Source organism: Ambystoma mexicanum, chromosome 5q (assembly GCF_040938575.1).
Source record: "Ambystoma mexicanum isolate Mex_15411 chromosome 5q, UKY_AmexF1_1, whole genome shotgun sequence".
Taxonomy (NCBI): domain Eukaryota; kingdom Metazoa; phylum Chordata; class Amphibia; order Caudata; family Ambystomatidae; genus Ambystoma; species Ambystoma mexicanum.
The window spans coordinates 1113161730-1113181629 of NC_090933.1; the positions used below are offsets into that span (position 1 = coordinate 1113161730).

The 19900-nt window shown below is 42.5% G+C and overlaps 1 non-coding gene across 1 annotated transcript; it reads right to left on the reverse strand.

Moving 5' to 3' along the window:
• Window positions 1-12587: 12587 nt before the first annotated feature.
• Window positions 12588-12749, reverse strand: LOC138498954 (U1 spliceosomal RNA). The gene has a single exon (XR_011279042.1). It is a non-coding gene; the product is annotated as a U1 spliceosomal RNA (small nuclear RNA).
• Between the last annotated feature and the right edge of the window lie 7151 nt (window positions 12750-19900).

The window sequence follows — 19900 nt, forward strand, 5'->3', positions numbered from 1 at the left end:
AATCTGTAGGTGTAGAGGTGTGCAGGTGACCAATTAACCAGTTAATCAGCAAGACATTGCGGTTCCATGTAATAATGTCCCCTCAAAAGTATTGCCATGCAAACAAATCACAGAATTTTTTGCGGGGACATTATTACATGGAACATGCGGGCGACACCCCAGCAACCCCGCCCCCCTGTCCCTGTATGTATGCTCACCTATATAATGTCACCACAACTTTTTGCCTGCGACATTATATACGCAACCATATATATATATATATATATATATTTCGAAGAAAAAGAAGTTATGGCACTTCTTCCAAAGTGAGACGGCACTCATCAAGTTACAGCCGTATGCCAATTCGTAGAATTCCTTCAGGTCAGCCCATCACACAACAACGTATGTATTTCTTATATCCAGTTTTATTTAGGCATCGGTAAAAACAGATTTGCAACGTACAACACGTTTCGCAACGCTCCCGTTGCTTGATCACGTACATATATATATATATATAGGGATATTATTACCTGATACCGACATAGCATGTCAAGTGTTAGGGCTAGGAAGAAATTAGAAATGCAAGGAAGAGCCTAAGTCCAAACACTACAAAGGAGACTACAGCATTTTTTTTTTTTATTTGTGAAATTGTAATGCAGGCATGACTATCCACAGAAATGTTGCCGGCCAAATACCAAATAGAAATATGCTTTACAACTTCAACAGCTGTAGAACAAAAATCAGTGCTCTGTCATCCAAAATCTCCCTACACTTTACTACTACTTTAGAATGCGGTTAATACCGGAGGCCAGTCTCCAGCCCATATTCCAACCTGTGCATCTCTGCGTCTTGCTTCCAAGACAAACCTGTCGCCCCTGCGCTATCCTCCCGGTTTGCCTTACATATTCCGTCTAGTAATGTAACATGATCATGAAGTAATATCAATAAATACTCCATAATTAATTATTCCTCCTCCAAAAAGGTGGAGGATAAAACGTTTCTTGACCCGTGCGATAAAACCCTCAGGGGAAGTTATGTGAAGGTATATGCTGGCATATCCATTTACTTGGCCAGAGAGATGCAGACTGGGTTGTGGGAATGTGATAGTCTTTTGGATGGAGATGCTCACAGTGCAAAAGGTTTGCTACCGTGCAACTTCAGCGGTACACACCATTGCTGTCCTTCTTGCGGCTCTTCCATGCCTTTCACACGGATGGAAATACACTTGACATGGTTTTAAATCAAATCTGGACACGGGGCACGAAGAAACACTGCATGCACTAATACTCTTACTGTATGTGGTATTTCAGAGTTACTAGGCTGCAATGAATGTACCACTGTAAAGGTCAGGACACATCAGAATACCGCATGCCTTGATGGTAATTATTACATGCGGGATTTTGCTTCAAAACAAAATACCACCTAGCTCCTAATGAGGCCCAGAAGCATACGCTGTGATTTTTAAAAGGACCCATTTTAAATAGAAATGCAGCCTGAGGAAACTACCACCATCAGAAAAAAACATCTTGAGACTAGGAGATGTTCACCCATGCCACTGTTTGAAGGGTGCATGTATTTGTGCCTGGTGGAGCACGCAAAGGTAGCTGTTCTGGCTGTTTTTGCTTTTTCGTGGGGGTGTGTTAGGACGGTTCTGACCCCAACTTACATATACGGTTACTTTATGTAAAAAATTCCATGAATACCCAAAGCTCACAGGATAACTTCTGTGGCCAGGCTCGCGCAGAGACGTATTTGGCGTTCTCGGCACTCAGGCTTTGCGGGATCTCTGCACACTTTTACATGAATTGGGCTGTCCTTGACAAGTACATTCCGCACTGATTCACTGTGCTATACATAATTTGCATATTCACAATGGCACAACTACTGTAGCTTTCTGTGGGGATCATATTGATCATGTGCAATAGCCAAAGTTGAAATGCATATTGGTACATTTGAGAGCTGTGATGGATCAGAAGATAGCGCATTGTGTTAAGCAGTCATTGCAGAGATATGTGTTCATATTCAAGATTACAAACCACATTCCAGCAAGGCCTTTCCTATGTCTGAAGTTGATAAGCCTGCATGTAGGTCTACTTTGTTTTGTTACACATTGTATGCTATTATCAGCAATTTACCTGCACCAGATGTGGTTGCTCTAAAAACAAACATATCATCTGTATGTTGAAGGTGTAGAAATGAGTTTATTCAAACTGGTGGTTGTTAAAACTAGGCAGCCACCCCTAATGATGAGTGTTAGTCTGGAGAGGAGATTAGGTAACTAAATTCAATACTGTGAAACCAAACCATTCATTCTTGTATACTCGCTTTGACAGCACTTTATCTTGGACAAATATCAAATATCACTGACAGTACAGTGTTGTATTTCTGTGAAAATGTTTCCCTACACACATTCTGAGGGCATTGTTTAGCCTATTACCTGATAGGCCATTTAAGCGGAAGGGGTTCTAGACAGAAGAAAGCGAACCAGATGTTGCAAGCTTCTGATGAGCATATTTTAAGGTCTGCTCATTTGACACAAAACACAAGTTTTCTTTTTTTGCACAATTCAAAGGTTTATAAAAAATCTATTTCACAAACCTGTGTTTTGGGCATATTTAAAGCTTTAAAACACAAAAGAGAAACCCAGATAACATCTTTTAAGATCACATCAACTGGAATGCTTGTGCTTACATACTTGCCTTGATGATGGAGACAATAAAGCTGGAATCATTCCAATTTTGCATAATAAGCTTCTACAGCACTGTTTTTAAAAATGACCATGTTGCATTATGTGATTTGTGTACTTTACAAGTCAATTCTATACAACTGGTTTATTTTAGTTCATGGTAAGAATTGGAAATGAAAGTGGTAAAGTGCAGAAATTGCATAGTGGGAGAAAATCCCAGCATACCCTCTTAACCAAAGTGTGATCCTCATCTCATTTAATCTTGTATTGCCTAACCTGTAAAAATCATTAGTGCCTAAACATTTCAAAACTGTCACCATTCAGATTGATTTTGTTCTCATGATATGATCTTCACAAAAGCCTCACTCATGACTGTACTGGCTATAATGTTGCTTCCTCTATTATTATAGTGAGCATTGATATATTGCATAACAAATCCACTTGTTTGTTTGATATCTAATGAAATCTCTACTTGACAACCATGTCCCTTGTCTAATCTCAGTCTATCTGGATACCAAGACCTTTCTGTTAGCCTATAATCTTTCTCCACTATTTGTGCTATGGTATGTGTAGCTTTCTCCTTGTTTTATGCTTGAGCTCTTTTGCATTCTCCGGGGAAGCTAATGTGAGTCATTAGTCTTTTCCAGATAATGTGTACCTTTTTCATACGATCTGTGTCCTGCTTTAATACTATGGTCGGTATACCTTCCTCATGGCTGCTATTAATGAAGGGTCCTGTACCTATGCTAGAACACAAGTTCCATTATCGTGGACTGCTAATTTGGAATTGAAAGCACTTTTGCTTTAAACTAGGTGACTGCGAGCGCCGCAAACAAGAAATTTGTCGCTAACTGTAAGACTCCTGTAGACCAACTGTTTCACGGCTGCAGGATTCGGGTGCAAAAGGCAGTGTCTACATGCCAGATTGACACGATAATGTAAACCTGTAAACGGAACAGGTGAACGCAACATATAGAGCATTGCCCTGATGAAGGACCATAGAGAGTCTGAAATGCATACTAAGCATCTGCATGAAAAAGTGATAGAATAAACACGATCACAAAGAAGAGTTGTTTTGGGGGAATCTAATTCTTTTTCACCATTGAAGATGAATGAATGAATTTGAAGTGTTCTTAGACCACCAAGTGGTTTTTATGGTGTGCAGCCCTCACCGACGGCTATACCGCCTTAATGCTTTTTTCTCAGCTTCTAATCTTTATCCACTATATGTACTATGGCACGTGTAGCTTTCTCCTTGTTTCCAATTGGCCTCCTGTGTCCATGCTGGAGCATGTTTGCATTCTAGGAGGAAGCTAAATGTGAGTCGTCAGTTTTTTCCAGATTATGTGCACCTTGTTCATACAATCTGTGTCCTGCTTTAATACTATGTATGGTATACCTTCCTCGTAGCTGCTATTGATTAAATGGTTCCTGTACTTATGCTAGAACACACGTACCCTTATCATTGACTTCTAATTTGGCCTTCAAATGCTACTTATCATTCTGATTACAGCAAGAATGAAGAGGGTAAAGGGGCTGAAAGGAAGATTACCATGCTTATTGTGATCGCTGCGAGGCCATATATCAAGCCATGGTTGATGATCGTGATGAGGCGGGTGTGACCAGATATTCAGACCCCTTAATTCCTTTAGTTTGGTGGTGGGCGGCTACAAAGGTGTCTTTGCCCGCAGCCCCAAACGTGCTTAAGATGGCCCTGCATATGAAGTTAGGTGTAAAAAAGACCAGGTTCACAAAAGGAGGGCATGTGTTGTAACAAAACCACAAAAATACATCATGGTTTGATGGTTTAATGCAGAACGTACAGTAAGTACATTGATGAAAGAATCCTGAGAGCATACTAAGATCTAATAGCATAGGAAAGCAGGAAGGCTGGGCAAGAAAAAAGAAAGAACTTGAGAAGATTTACTTAATGCTTTCAGCTTCAATTGGTCTTTCTCATATATAATTAATCAATGCAAATGCATTGATGGTGGGGAAAAAGTATACTGGCTGGTGAAAGAAACAATCGCCAGAAGAAAATCTATCAGAAACCAGACACGCTGCGTTCTAATTTTTAGGTTTCAAATACTCCATTGGAGAATAACAGCAGCTTGCACTCTAATCCTGCATCAACACTGTGTAGAAAAAAAACGGTAGCACTAATTTCTGCCTCCAGTAATACATCAGTCCTCTGGAAAAAACATCTTATGAAACAAAGGTCCGCTACCAAGTGATGCAGCTCTTTTGGGAAGGACAGGAAACACTGTACAAGCCAGGCCAAATGCAAAGCAAGCCTATTGAGTACTTTAATCAACCCTGATCTACCAACAGTAGTTGCAAATAATGGTGGTGAAGTAAAAAAAACAAAAACAAAGGAACAAACACAGCATTGTGTAAAGTAGAAAAATTCAGAGAGGTTCTGAAACAGGCATATTTGAGAACCTCCCTCACGTCTCCCAGTTCCTGGCAACATCAATTAAACATTGACATGAAAAAAGCAGAAGCAGCCGCAGTGGGCATTGAGTACTTGTCATGGGCATTTGTAACATCAGCTGCACTGTTCCACAATATGATACCTTGCATCTCAGTGATCCAGCACCCACCATCCACACAAGAATGCCTTTTCTATGCAGAATTGAATCCTAGCTGCACCTCTCTACTCTCTCCACATTGTTGCATTAGCTGCACACGCAATTCCCATGAATGAGGATTAGCCATACCCAACATGTTTCAATATCAAATGTCCCTACAGTAATCTTACACCTGCACACACTTTATTGCCAGAGCATAGCTGAACACTCAATTTTAACAACTGGAGCTGCTTTGTTAGCTGGGTTCAAACCTCTTTACCAGTGATCTTCCTTCTGTTGTATTTCTTTTTGCTTTATATGGTAGAGTTGTTTAAATATAGAAAACATAACAAATTAACATGATTAAATATTAATTAAAGTGGTTTCATGAATCCAATATGGCTGAATATGTATTTTTGCTGCACTAGCTTTATCCAGCATATTCTTACACTGATCTAGCACCCACTCTCTCACTCACTCTCTTAATCTCTTCCTCTCGCGTTGACTGTGCTTTGTTGAGAGAGACTGGCTGAACTCTCCACTCCCCCACTGTTGATGGTGTCCTCGCTTGTGAGGGAAAGAAGAGCAGAGTGGAGAACGGGGCTGTAGCTGTTCAGTGAGCTTTGCCACATAGTTGTAATCATTTGTGATTTGAGATGTAATGTTGCATTGTGAACACAGCTCATGAGTGTGGGGTACAATTACCAGCCCAACAGAAATCCCTACCTCACAAAACTGCATTTGAGCAATTGAAGAAATAATGGCTGTGCTGTGACGACTGAGCACATATGGGGTGAGATGGAGCACAGACACCCCGAGAATGGCGGCACTTATTTTCTTCATGGGAATCCAAAAAGAGGAATTCAAAGGCAGCCAGACTCAATGCTGCAGTGCTGGGATTTGCATAAACTTCAAACTTCAAACTGTCAAAGAAAATATTCTATGTAAAATTACTTTGCACTGGTGCTATCTTCATTTTTTAACATCACCCAGCAGGGGTTTTAGTCAAACACAGACATGTTCATCCATATTCAGGTTGTGCACCAGCAAATGGGGGCATTCCTCACTGAATGGCTTGTTGTGCCAAGCAAAATCTGTGAAGAGCAGACAAATCCATTTCAGGCCGTACGACCCACATTCACTCTTGCAACAAAGTAACCCATGCAGGACTGGACGTGCGTGAATTACAAAGGACAATATTTCCAGCAATTTCCATGCCCTAAGACTGAACTGATCTGTCAAGGCTTTTCTGAAAATGTGTGACAAAGAAACCACATCTTGTGAAATCCTCATGTAAAATAAGCATGCGTAAATTTGTTTTGCAAGGGCATTGAAATAATACTTTTTAAAGCTGAAAATGTGAAATCATCCCAGATACCTGCACAGAAACAGTATGTTATCCCTAGAACTGGGGTGGTTTAGGTGTACTATACTTATTTACTAAAGACTGGGTTTCTGTGAAAGAAAGTAAGGAAGAAAAAAAATGTGTGTTTGAAAACAGCAGAACAAAGGGGCCTAGGCAGGAAATTCAAAGGCACTAAAACTTCCTAAAACAGGAATCTCCTCCACAAACTATGAAAGAGCCAAGGTGTGAGAATTTGCGACTTTGACAGACTGACTAGCGTTTCCTCCAGCCAGGAACAATGGGTCAAGGGGAACTGGCCTTGTCACAGGCAAATGTGAATTCCTTGTGACACCTCTCCTCAGCTGCATCTGCCAGAATGAAAGGGTGCTATGGTAACCCTGCTGCCCAGAACTGATACAGAGGGGGCAGGCTGGCTGTGGAAATTCTAAAGACCGCCCTCCAGTGACAGATGCCATCCATTTGGTTTAACAGACTTTTTATATTAAAGAATGTATTTCAGTGACCTGAAGAAGTAGCAATGTGAAATTATGACTGTGTTAATGTAAATTGTGTACCATTAAAACAAGACTATGTGGGTTATCCTAGCATGTGGGGGACTCGAACGGCATTAAAGGGGCATTTCTGGAAAAAGCATACATGACAGTTATGAAAGTTAAATGAAAATATGCCTGACATTAATAGGCTTAGGTGTATCCATTTTTAGAATTTTAGGGGAAATATTTTCCATATAAATTGTGAGAAAAGTGCCAGAAGGACAGAACAGCATCGTACACACTTGGGAGTTGGAACAGCATACTCCTTTTAAAATATGGGTTCTTTTATCTCATAACTGAATTTGCCAAAATTAACTGTGTCATAACAAAGTACCTCATAAAAAAACCCACACTAAAACTGATGTCACTTCCCTGGGTCCAGTTTGCTTACAGGGAGGCAGCAACATCCACAGGCTGACCTATCCGATCTTAGAGGTAGGTCTAGCTTAGTTCTGCCCACATAGTAAAAATCCTCTGATGTCAACCAGTGTATTAAAGGAGAACGCTTAGGGAGAGGCATGACATTGAAAGAGATCCAAGGGACAGATTTTCCAGAAACAGACATTCAAGAATCAGGACATTCAAAAATCAACATCCAGAGATCCAGACATTCCACATTCTCCCTGCAAAACTCCAGTGCCAGGCTAGGGGTAGCTGATCTAGATCCAGAACCTCCAATCCAGTCAGAACCATTTATCCAGAATTAAACCCTACAGAAATCCCAATAATTCAGGAACAAAAGAGAAAAGGCTGCGGACCCCTTCGGGAGAATCCCATGACCAGACCTGTTTTTGCCCAGCTTATGCAACCGCTGTCCACTGGGACCAGACCCTGGTTGCCTCGCTGTATCCCTAGAGGAGAGCCACCACTGCGCAGCGACGAGGCCCTTGTCCCACTGCCCAGAGACCTGGTTAGCTGTCAAAACTACCCAATTCCAGTGCTTCTTGTAAATATCACCCCTCCCCAATATCAAAAAGCTGCATCCTTTGCTCTGTTACCTTGCCATTTGTCAAACCCTATAAGAAACCCGATGAGAAATCCTATAAGTATCATAGTAACTTCTTAAATTGTTAGAATCCTCAGTGTATCCTGTCCAAGGTAGTCTCCATTTGTTAGCGCAATTCTTTCCCAATCATTTTAGTCCTTGTGTAAGTCCTTAGTACTATTTTGAATAAATTAATTAATTTCCCATAGAGATGAACACGACGTGGATATGTTAACCTTGCAAGTAACCTCCTTGAATACCGTGTCTTTCTTTAAATACCTAGCCACTAAAATATAGTAGCAGTAAAAGAAATCCTTTTTCTAACAAAACCGAGTTGCCTGTGAAAGTGTTTCCATGTAAAAATCTGATTTTCCCCTTCCATTAAGAATCCCATACTGTCACCCATCCTGTCACCCTTTCACTTAGTATTATAACTGTTATGTGCTTTTGTCCTTCATCTGCAAAAACCATTTTCGATTCTGTTTGTTTAGCTCATTTTCTAAACCGTTTTGCTATTTTAAACCTGTGAAACTAAGAAAGTGCAATTTTGCCGTGTTTGATTCTTGCTACACTGTTTTTCCTTCCCAAAGTCCATTTTCTAACCTCTATGCATGTTGTTTAGTACCTTGCCTCATATCTTGTAAATGTTCTTGCCTCAGCAGTATAGCCACACAAATTCCTGTCTTATCCATTGAACCGCACATGTAAAATAACTATCCAGTCATTCCGAGTGCCATTTTGCTCATTTTTCAAGGGAGCTCAACCCCATTTTGGCCTCCCATTCAGGGGTAGTAGGTCGGATTTTCATTCTGATTTTTGCCTAGAATACCTGACTCCTTGCTACTCCTCCCCACTGACACAAAACATGGTTAACAGGGGTTTGAGGGAGTGTTGCGGGTGGAAAGCCCAACTGTGGTGTTTTTTGAAAATACTACCGGAAAAGTAATCTTGCTTTCATTCATTTGTGCATTGTGTATCTGATGTTAGAAGGTGAAACTAAGCGTATTCTATCATTTTACTGTGTAATTATCACCACACTGGTGATTGCTGCCCTATATTGAATGTGTTTGATTTGTATTCAAAATTAAAAAATAAATAAATATTTCATTATTACATTACACAACAGCCTGGTTCATGGTCCATTGCGACACGGGGTGTACGTTAAGGGGGGGGGTGAGACGGTGTTCCGCATCTTTAAAATCTTTAACATGATTGTTTTTGTAGCTAGTGAAGTGAAGCTACATGGGCACATGGACACCATTCCTAAGGATCAACCATGCTAGGAACACCTAGTAATGAACGGTGGGTGATGGTCAATACACGCCGGAAAGTGTCCAAACAAAACAAAAAATGTGTGCCTGGCAAAATGGCAGACGTAGGGAACCCTGTAAGAATGGGAAATTACTGACACAAACCTAGTAGCAACAGGGCCATGATGGACGGGCAGCCCTAGAACTGAGCACAGTATCTCCCTGGTGGTCAGGGGCAGAGAAATGTGCAAGACAGAGTGCTTAGTCTGGAACTGACTGTCACCATACCTGTACAGGAAGAGTGTCACATTTGTGACCAAGGGTACTATGTGGTAGGAACCTATGGGAGCCCCTTTCTGGGAGAAACATGGCAGATGGTATGTTGCAGAGGCAGCTGCACACATAATAAGCTAGAGGAAGAAGCTGTGCGGAATCTCCCGAAGGTAATATAGGCTAGAAACAGGTGGAGGCAGAGAAGCAGATCTTAGAACCCTTGAGCTGGGTGAAGACTTCCCACCCTGAATTCCTTCCTATGAGTTAAACACATGGGAGGATCATGGAGATGCAAACATAGGGAAAGGCCATTGCAGACATGAAAGATGGACTGTGTACAGGTGACATTGTCATGTGTATTGAATACATGTGGAGACCACATGCGTTAGGCCACATGCATAAGCCATGGGGCCCTAGCAAGGGGGCAAGCATGGTTGAATTTAGGATGTGTGTATGGATGTGCTGTGAATTAAAAAAAACATCTGTCACTGTGAGGAATTCAATCATTCAAACGGTGGGTGTGTGCTCACCTGAGTTTTTTGAAATTTTAAAAGAAATTCAATGATGGTAGATGAACCTCTGGAAAATGTATGAGTCTAATCTGCACATATTTTTCTATGCTCACCGCATGACATACACCTAGAAACGTGTACTGCCACCCCCTCACTCAAATTTAGTTTGGATATGACAGCAAAGAGTACATCATGTCCTCTCAGAAGGGGGTGGGCAAAACCTTCCTCCTGCCATGGCCAGCCAAATTAACTATCAAAGGCTCCATGGAGCCTCATTGTCCTTTTGTGTAAGCACTGCAGATGGTGGCAGCATTTAACATAATTAACATACTAATAGAGTATAATTCAAACAGAGCAATCTGGGGTCTGGATGCAGGAAAAACAAAGGAGACAGGACACCCCAACAAAGTTTGACATGCACAGAGTCAACCTGATGCCAGCTCCCGCCTCTCAGATTCAAGGCGGTGACCTGTCAAGTCTGGGACTATGTGTTCAGAGTAGTCAACCTCTGCTGAGCGATCCCATTCACAAGATACAAGAACGTGGTTTGCAGGAGACAGAAAGCATGTTCTCGCTGTAGCTTCAAGGGAGACATGCCGCTTTAATCAGGAACCACAGAGAGCTCCATTAACTAGAGAGACCCTTTCATCCACAACAGATAGAAAGAAGGGTGGGACTTAGTATTACATGTTTTCACCCCTTTACCTTTAATGTTGCAAAGCACTCTGGTTATGACCTCATGCATACAGGAGATTATTGGTGGGGACCCATGATTCGTTCCTTAAGGTAGACTTAGCCTCTGCCAATTACTGTGGCCCATTTGACTTTAAAAGAGGGCTAAGTCCCTCTTTTTGGGCAGATCATCTGAAGACTTTCCAAGGACTAACAGGAGGATCTAATTTGGACCCTTGCTGAGGGTACAGTTTGTCGTACAGCTTCCGCCAGTGAAGGAAGGCAAGGATTTCCAAAGAGGGGAGCAAAATCCCTCCTCTAAACATCTCCCAGTGAACAGTTGGAGATATGTAACCAGAGGACCTTCCAGCAGCTCCAGAACTAGTACCCACCCAGCACACAATGTGCCCTGCTAGACTCAACAAGCAAGCTTCCTAGGTGGGAAGTCACAGAGAGTATCTGAAGCAAACCAAGGACAAGGCCGTTGCCTGCATCACTCTCCTCAGCTTTGGACAGTCTGCCTTAAAGCATGACACAAGCCCAGTGAAGAAGCTAAGAGGAGTGCATCAACAAGCATCAATCAGCATCCACCTTAAAGGACATTTTTGAGCCAGTTAAGCCCTTCGAGCTCCAACAGACTGCACCGCTGACTGTTGTCACACTGCAGTTGCTAACGTCATCTGAGATGCCTCAACCAGTACTTCAGACCCTCCAACCAGCACTGAGACAGAGATTCCTGACCCTTTGCCACTGTGAAGCCCAGCCTGCAGCCATCCACCCAGCCTCGCTCACCGAACTGCCTGCCGCCTGATGCCCACAGCTGTCTCGCGTCTTGAACACTGTCGCAGGAGCTACAAAGCACCCAGACTCCGACTTTACCATGTCAAGCACCAGGAACGTCTACAACAGGCTTGTCCAACCTTTTTGAATGTGGGGCCGAAGCATTAACTTTTTGTCACCCAGTGGGCCGGCGAGCCAAAAGTCAACAACCTCACCCAAAGCAGTATATTAAAAAGCGATATTGTGTGATCTTTGACACAATAGCATCACAGGCAGTGATAGCCATGCAGTCCCAAGGATAGCTTTTGGTGTCATGGGCAGTGATCAAAGGTTAGTTGCTTGTGATTTCTTTCAGTGTCTATGTGTTAATATTTTTCTGAAATAGTGGGGGCAACCGAGCGTAGTGAGGGAGCTACAATGTTCTAGGGAGGGTTTGGGGGGGATCCCCCCCCAAGATTTTTTTTTCAAATATGGGGTTGAAATGGTGCATTTTACAGCAGAAAAGGTGACCAAAAAGCCATAAGTGTACAATCAGTTCTAAAGGGGAACATGAAAATGTCACCAACAGCAGAAAAGAACATTTTACAACACAACACATTTTAATGATCAATGTGTCCACAGTGGAAGACAGCACTGTCACTGATGTAACACATTGTCATGCTGGTTGTACCCAAAATATGCCTCTGTAGCAACATGTCTATGCTGGCTGTTCCCAATTTAGGCCAGCATTGTCCTGTACAAAGCATGATTGATGCTGCCTGAGCATGTGCAGTGTGCCCAATACATATGGCAGCTTATCTCTATAATACACATTACTTCTGTGGTGATGAAAGAAGCATAATTCAATACAACAGATAAAATGTTGAAAAGCGATCACCCAAAGGTGAACCTAATTGAAGAAACGCAATGTGAGCACAATCTAAAAGTATGCAACCTAGCAGGCCTAGTGCACACTTTACCTTTTCTTTCACCAATAAATCGGGGGGGAGAGCGTGAACGCAGTCCCCCACTACCAGAAATAATGCAGTCGTGTATCCCGCATTTGGGAACATAGCAGGGGTCAGCAAATCCGATGTGCAATGGGTAAGCCTCACCCTGGGAGATCTGCCCTTGAGATCACATTCTCCCCTGCCAGCTAAGTATGAGTTGCATGCAAGAGGGCAGGGGTTGGGTCAGTTCTGGGAAGCCCTGCTAAGCGAGGTGAGAAGGCAGGCCCTGACCCAGCCCCAACCCCCCAATCCCCGGAAGCTCTGAGCGTCTGCAGAGCTGCCTGTCCCGCGTGTAGGGGGAAGCTCCAGCAGGCAGAGCCCAGCAGAAGAGCAGATTGTAGCGCAGTTCCTTTCTCCCATCAGGTGCTGCTCGGCCCGAGATTTCTATAAATAGCAGGATGGCTTGAGCAGGCCTGTTGCAGTCTGCCCACTGGCCTGTCAGCCCCACACGGGCCCATGGCCCTCCTGAGCGTAGCTGCTCAGCACTGGCCCCATTCACACCATCATAATCATCCTGGACCTCGACGCTCCACCACCCCTGAATCTCAGAGTTCTGCTCAATGACAATGCTGAAGCTTTGACATCTTTGCTGTAACCATATGCCGTGTTGTGTCAGCCGAGCCTGCACAGCGCCAAAGGCAAGTATTCCCTTGTCAGGGCCCAGAGGTCACTGAGTCTTCCAGTGCCATCCACTTGGCACGGCCTACTGTTCCCAGCGTTTTCTACCCACAAATCAGCACCACTGCCAAACAGAACTGCATCATTTACCAAAAAAATATAGATGGTAATTTTGGGTAAGGTATATAGAAAGTGAGGGTGCAGGGATTCTGCCACCGGTTTTTGTGGTAAAAAAAGCAATAAAATTGACCCAAATGAATGTGGTGAAATTGGCATTCGCCATAAAAAAGGCAGAGAAAGTTTATTGATACGATTATTTATGTGTCCACAGGTCAATCACAGCATGGCTGGGATTTGTAAGGGGGCCATGGTGATTGAATCGGGTTTACTGGTGAAAGTATGGTGATCCAGCACAGAGCGGCTCCTTTTGTGCCAATGTTTCCAAGTCTCCCCCCAAAAATATTGTGACTGATGATGCTGATAGCAGTCTAGAATTCTCATTTGTCTTGTTCTTTTATGTGTCCCGAATAGAGCGCAGAGGAGTTTTGCGCACAGGCACATTTAAAAAAAAAATGTAAAAAAAAAAAATGTTTTTTTTTTTTTTTTACTCAAGCATTGTCCAAAATACGGCCTGGCGGGCCACATAAAATGTCTTGGCGGGCCGCATTGTGGCCCGCGGGCCGTACCTTGGACAACCTTGGTCTACAAGCACAAGGTGCATTGTGGTTCTGTCCCTCTGGTCCTTCCCAGAAGGATCCCCTGGACTGTTCAAAATGTAATGGGAGGATGGGCTCCCACACAGTGCACCAAAAGACTCTGAGGGCGAGGGAACCAGAAGTTTGGTGATTCCCCAGCGCCACAGAAAATTCCTTTTGGATTTGGCTCACCAAATTCTTTTAGCAGGTCACTTGGAAGTGACTAAGACATTGGACCGGTTGTCTGCGCACTTTTACTGGCTACAGTTCGGTAAAAAGGTTAAGGAATTTGTCTGGTGGTGCCCTACTTGTCAAGCTTCTGGCAAGTCAGGTAGTGCTACAGAGGTTCTCTTAATTGCACTACCCATGGTTTAGCGGCCTTTTGAGAGAATAGGCATGGACATTGTCGGTCCTTTGCATTCTCAAACTAGCTCAGGGAACAGATACATCTTGGTGGTGGTAGACCATGCCACAAGTTACCCTGAGCCTGTCTCTCTGAGGAGCATCAAAGCCTCTTGGGTTGCGAACGCTCTGATTGGGCTATTCTCCCATGTTGCATTCCCAAAGGAAGTCATTTCTGATAGGGGATAAATCTTCATATCAGCGTATAAGCAGGCTATTTGGGAAGAGTGTGGAGTCACCTACTGGTTCTCTACGTCCTTCCATCCACAAACAAACTGGATTGTTGAGCGGTCCAACAAGACTCTGAAAGGCATGATAGGTGGCCATGCCTTATGTTCGCCTAAAGGGAGGTGCCACAGAACAGAGTAGGGATTAGCCCCTTTGAGCTTCTGTTTAGACCCCCTGTAGGTGGTCTCCACAGTCTAGTGAAAGAGGGATGGGAATTCAACCCCTCTTCCTCTACACAAGATGTGGTGGACTATGTACTTGACCTTCGGTCTAGAAAGGCAAAGTACATGGAACAGTCAACGAAAAACCTAAAGTCCAGTCAGGAGCTGATGAAGCACTGGCATGACCAGAAGGCCAAAGATGACATCACACATGTCACTGATGACATCACATAGGTGTTTACCTTACAGACAAGGGGTTGTGAATGAAAGTTTGGCAAATATGTATCAGGGGTTATCGGGACATGTGTAATAAACTGTATACTTCATCACGCAATGTAGTGTTCTAAACAAAATTCCATTACAGTGTTCTTTCTAGTACAGGACCCTACTCATACAGAAATGTAGGTATAGACTGTTGCATACACCACAGTGGTGCTATGTTTGTATTTTCCAAAGTTGAATGATAAAACGGTGAAGGCTTTAGTATGAGACATTTCTGGTCTGTAAAATGTACTAAGTTGGTAATAATTCATCACATACTACATATTTCTAGTAATACCCACAAAACATAAATGGAGTACAATGCATGCAAATATGAGGCTTATATGTGGAGAGAAAAGTAAGCAAACAGGAGGCAGTGTCATTAGCAACTGTGCATAATCTACATGATTGTATGCACGCACAAAAATTATAGCTGTGTTGCAGGCCTGCTTCTTCCCCTATATATGTACATCATAAGATGGGATTGAAAAGTAAGGAAAGTATTCTAAGAACATGTGAGAGTAGCATTATCTATAAATGTAATACCTTTTGAAAGTTAAGTTTCTGACTGTCAGTAAATAAAACCACCTTGCCTAGATATGGTAGTGAAGAGAAACGAAAGGGTTACACATGTGATGTCATCAGTGATGTCATCAATGACATTTGTGATGTCATCTTTGATGTCCTGGGTGTTAGTGTTAGCAGTGCACAGTGGTGCGGGCAGTTATGGTTGCCTAGGCTACCATAACTAGCGAATTTCAGGTTTTTTTTTCGGTTTTACTTGGAACTATAATGTGACGTTTGTATTATGTCACGTTTATAAATTATTTTTAGTGAGTTTCATAGGTTTTTAGTAGTGCAACTTAACCATAACGTCCCCTTAACAAAGTTTTTTTTTAGTGAATTGTAGAGGTTTTTAGTAGGACAATGTAAGTATAAGGTCTTGTGTAGAAAACAATTGTGTACTGCATGTCACAGATTTTCAGGAGACCAACATAACCATAACTTCCCTTTACCAAGGGTAGTTTGGTAAACAGTATACACTTTGCGAAAAATGCCACATTAAGGTATGCTGGCATACTGCACCGTGACATGTCCCAGAATCAGCACACACTTAACTGTACAATCTATACCTCGTGGGCAGTGTGGAAATACATTTTATAATCATGTAGGAATGTCCACCTCCAACATTTGCCATACACAACCTCAACATGCATTGGTATGCAGCGATTAGCAATGCACTGCACATTATATATCGGTAGCAAAAGTTGTACTAATCTGAAGAACACATCAGCTGAAGGCGTCCTTCCTCCCTAAGAAACAGCAGCAGCGGTGTGATGTGAAAGCATAAGAAACAGTGGCGCTACATTGCACATAACAAACGGATTAAATTTGTCGCCATACATCCACCAACCCATATTACCGTTTGTTGCCTTTTTGCTCATTGCCATTCGCAAATTCCCTTATAACCTGCCGTGCCAAAAAAGAAAGGCACCTGTAAAGAAAGGAAATAATGTGTTAATAACGACCTTTCACATTGTAAGGAAGAAAAAAAAAACGTTTTTGCATATCTCTCAGTAAAGTACTTAGGCTCAATAATCTTTGGCAGTAATAGTCTAAATTAGCAAACCAGTAGCGTGTGCTACTAAAAAGTATGCTTACTTGTTGTAATCCGGGGAAGCTTTGGCAGTTTAGATTACAAAACAAAATCCTCTTTCAATATGTCCGCCATAGAAAAGTAAGGCGGTTATTGCATACATAGGCCCTCCTCACTTTCCATGGTAGGCTGCAAAGCACAAGTATGTGACATGACGCAACACTTGTAAATAAACATACAGCAACTTACAACCTAATAACTTACATTTTTAAATAATAAAGTGGAAGATAAAAGAAAATGTGAACATTATAGAATTTGCAAAGTAGGTTTATTTAACAACAAACTAGCAGAGTCCATCGGAGTAAGGTCATTTTTAGTATGTTCACAACACTGCTTGTAAGGGCGGCATTGGAAATGGTGAAAAATAGGAACACGTTGTTTTTCTGGCATACAAAATTATTTAACTCTTCGTTGTAGCAGTCGCTTTGTTTCCACAGTTATTTCCCAGAAGTCGTCATGACCTGGAGCTTACACCACCATAAATTAAGTGACGTTGCTCCGAATAGCGAGTTCAGCGTACCAACAAATCGGGTTTACAGACTCATTCCACATAATTATTATGGACAGGCAACCGCTCACCAGCAGTTGCATTTGCCGTCTGAAAAAGCCCTCACTCGGCATTTGAAAACCATGGCAGACACAGTATGGCATGATATACCTAAGGGGGAAAAGATAAAGAAAGTAAGTGTCAATAACCAACCTATACCAATTTTTTTTGTTTAAAAAGACACAGAAAATGTGCAAAGTACAACACAAACTTACGTGTTCAAACATTATATGTTGGTAAATGTTACTAATTTCCAGGAGAACCTATAGTAGCAGGCTACAAATGGCCACATTTTGCATTCGCCGCAAGTATAGTCGCCAACTCTTTGATAGTATGTCACGGGACACTTGCCCACAACGCGGTCATGACGTCACGTCATTCACTGGTCCCACCCCTTTTTAAATGTCATTTTTTGGAATGGCTCTTAATTCCTGGCTTAATTGAAAAGCAAATGGTTTGTCCTTGGGGGTAATGATCACGTTTTTTAACTGCAAACATGCCCATCACGACCCCAGGAACAAATCATTACCATTTCAATGAAGCCAGGTGTCAGAGCGTTGCAGTTCCAACTGTAGGCTCAAAAGGAGCCAAGGCTGCAGAGCGGGCGGACAACAAAAGCAGCAGGCGGCAGCGCCGTGCTGTGTACATGGCCCCTTCAGTTTGCAGAGTGGCTGTGCTGGAGGCAGGTTGGTCCGACGCAAGTCGGCACAACCTGCATCCCGCACAGCCACTCTACAAAGCGCAAGACGGAGCACCTAATTGCCCCCGAAATCCAGGACAGTTGGCCACCCTAGCCGCAAGAGTAAAAAAAATAGCAAGTACACAGGAAGAGGATACATGGTTTATGAAATTAAATATAAAGGACAATTAAAAAAATAATTACGTCTCCTGATTGCAAAGAATACCAAAAAAATGAGCAAAGTTACACCCAAAGCTATGTGGACAAAGTTATTGTTTCAAATAAATAATAATAATGCTAAAAATGGATGAGTGCACTCATAAACTACAAACGTGCAACCAGGGCACTCTGCAACGTTACAGGAAAAATGTAACAGTGCATAAAGGTAAAACGGCAGGTACATTAGCACAATTAGATGTGCAGTAATGGTACAATAAAGCGTGGTTCGCTGTACGGTGTGCAAAAATAAACTTACACAATATTTAATGCCTCCATTCTGTTTGTGGAAGTTACACGCCAATGTGTTCGCAGTGAAGAGTCTTCGTATACTGATATTGCAAGTCCCGTACAAACTTTTAAAAACATAACCTTATCAATTGCTATTTTTTTTGTCCCTTTCATTCCGTGAATTGCTAGTAACTTTCCCTTTCAGTCAAGGTCAAAAAACAATTGCCCCTTATACATTCACTCGGATGCGCGGGTGTATTGAGCGGTCAACTGAAAAAGCAACTCATCTGGCCTTCACTGTGAAACCAAATACATTCTTTCTTTGAAGCAACATATTGCAATCCAATTATGAGAACTGCTACTCCCATGCACCTCCAGAAGCGCTGTTTCCTGCAAACACTGCAGATGGTGGCCTTAGTTTTGTAAACTAACTACGCCAGTCTGACTGCAATTTTATTTCAAAAACATTGTAACTCACACGCCGTAATTGGTCGTGGTACAGTGAGCAGAAGCTTGCATTTAAATGTATCACTTTGGTGATAACCAAATTGCACTTTTTCAGTTTGTGCTTCCAAATCCCATTGTGGCCCCCTCAAACGTGTCATTCTGAAATACTATTACATCAATGTGACAAGTCCAATGCTGTCTTCTTTTACATGAGTTTCTGGCGATATGCGCGTACACTAAAACATGAATAAAAGATAGGGGTCCACAGAAGAAAGCTGACATATTTCATGCTGTTCTACAAGCAATCAGAGAAAGAGCCACATGTTTGCGGTCACAAACCTTTTCCCCCAATCACTTTAAGGTGAAAAAAGACGTTTTGAGAAGCCCTGCCCCTTATAACTTTTGTCCCCCGTGCCCGATACATCAACAAATGTTCCAAAGAAAGTCAGAGTGTCAGATTTTATTTTTCTGAAACCTTCGTAACAAACCATCCAAGGGTACCACAGGTATAAGGCTGCCAAAAAGTGTTCTTCCTGTGGAAACAGCAACTGCACCATAACAACACAGCCACTAGCGTTCTTGCCTAATATGCTGCAGTGGTTGTGGGCTGGACCTACACATTTGGATATGTGCGCACAAACATTTGAATGTATACGTGTACATTGCCTTATAACTGCACTGCTGATAAGGTCGTTTCTGGGTGCTTGGCATTCAGCCATGCATCCAACACTGTACACCCTCCCCAGAACCATCTATCATGCTAGCCTATACTACGGGTAAATGCATTGCTGTAATATGATGTGGTGGTTCTGGACATGGCCTTGGGTTTTAGAAGTATTGTATATCGCCTACAGCCTGCAGCCATGCAGCCAAAACTCTACATCCTGCCCACAACCACCTCAGTGATGTACAGTGGTAGGGGTGTGTTGATAGAAGTGGTATGCGTCACCTCGTCTCGCCACAGACTGCATGCCTAGCTGTATGTCCATAGATATTGCAATGTTTTGGTGTATACTGGCTTATACCTACAGCACTTATAACTTTGTTTTTGGGAGCATGTCCTTCAGCCAAGCACCAACACAGCACACACTCCCCACAACCATATAATCCACAATCAATACTACAGGTGTATCTATGGTTGTGACATGCTGCAGTGGTTGTGG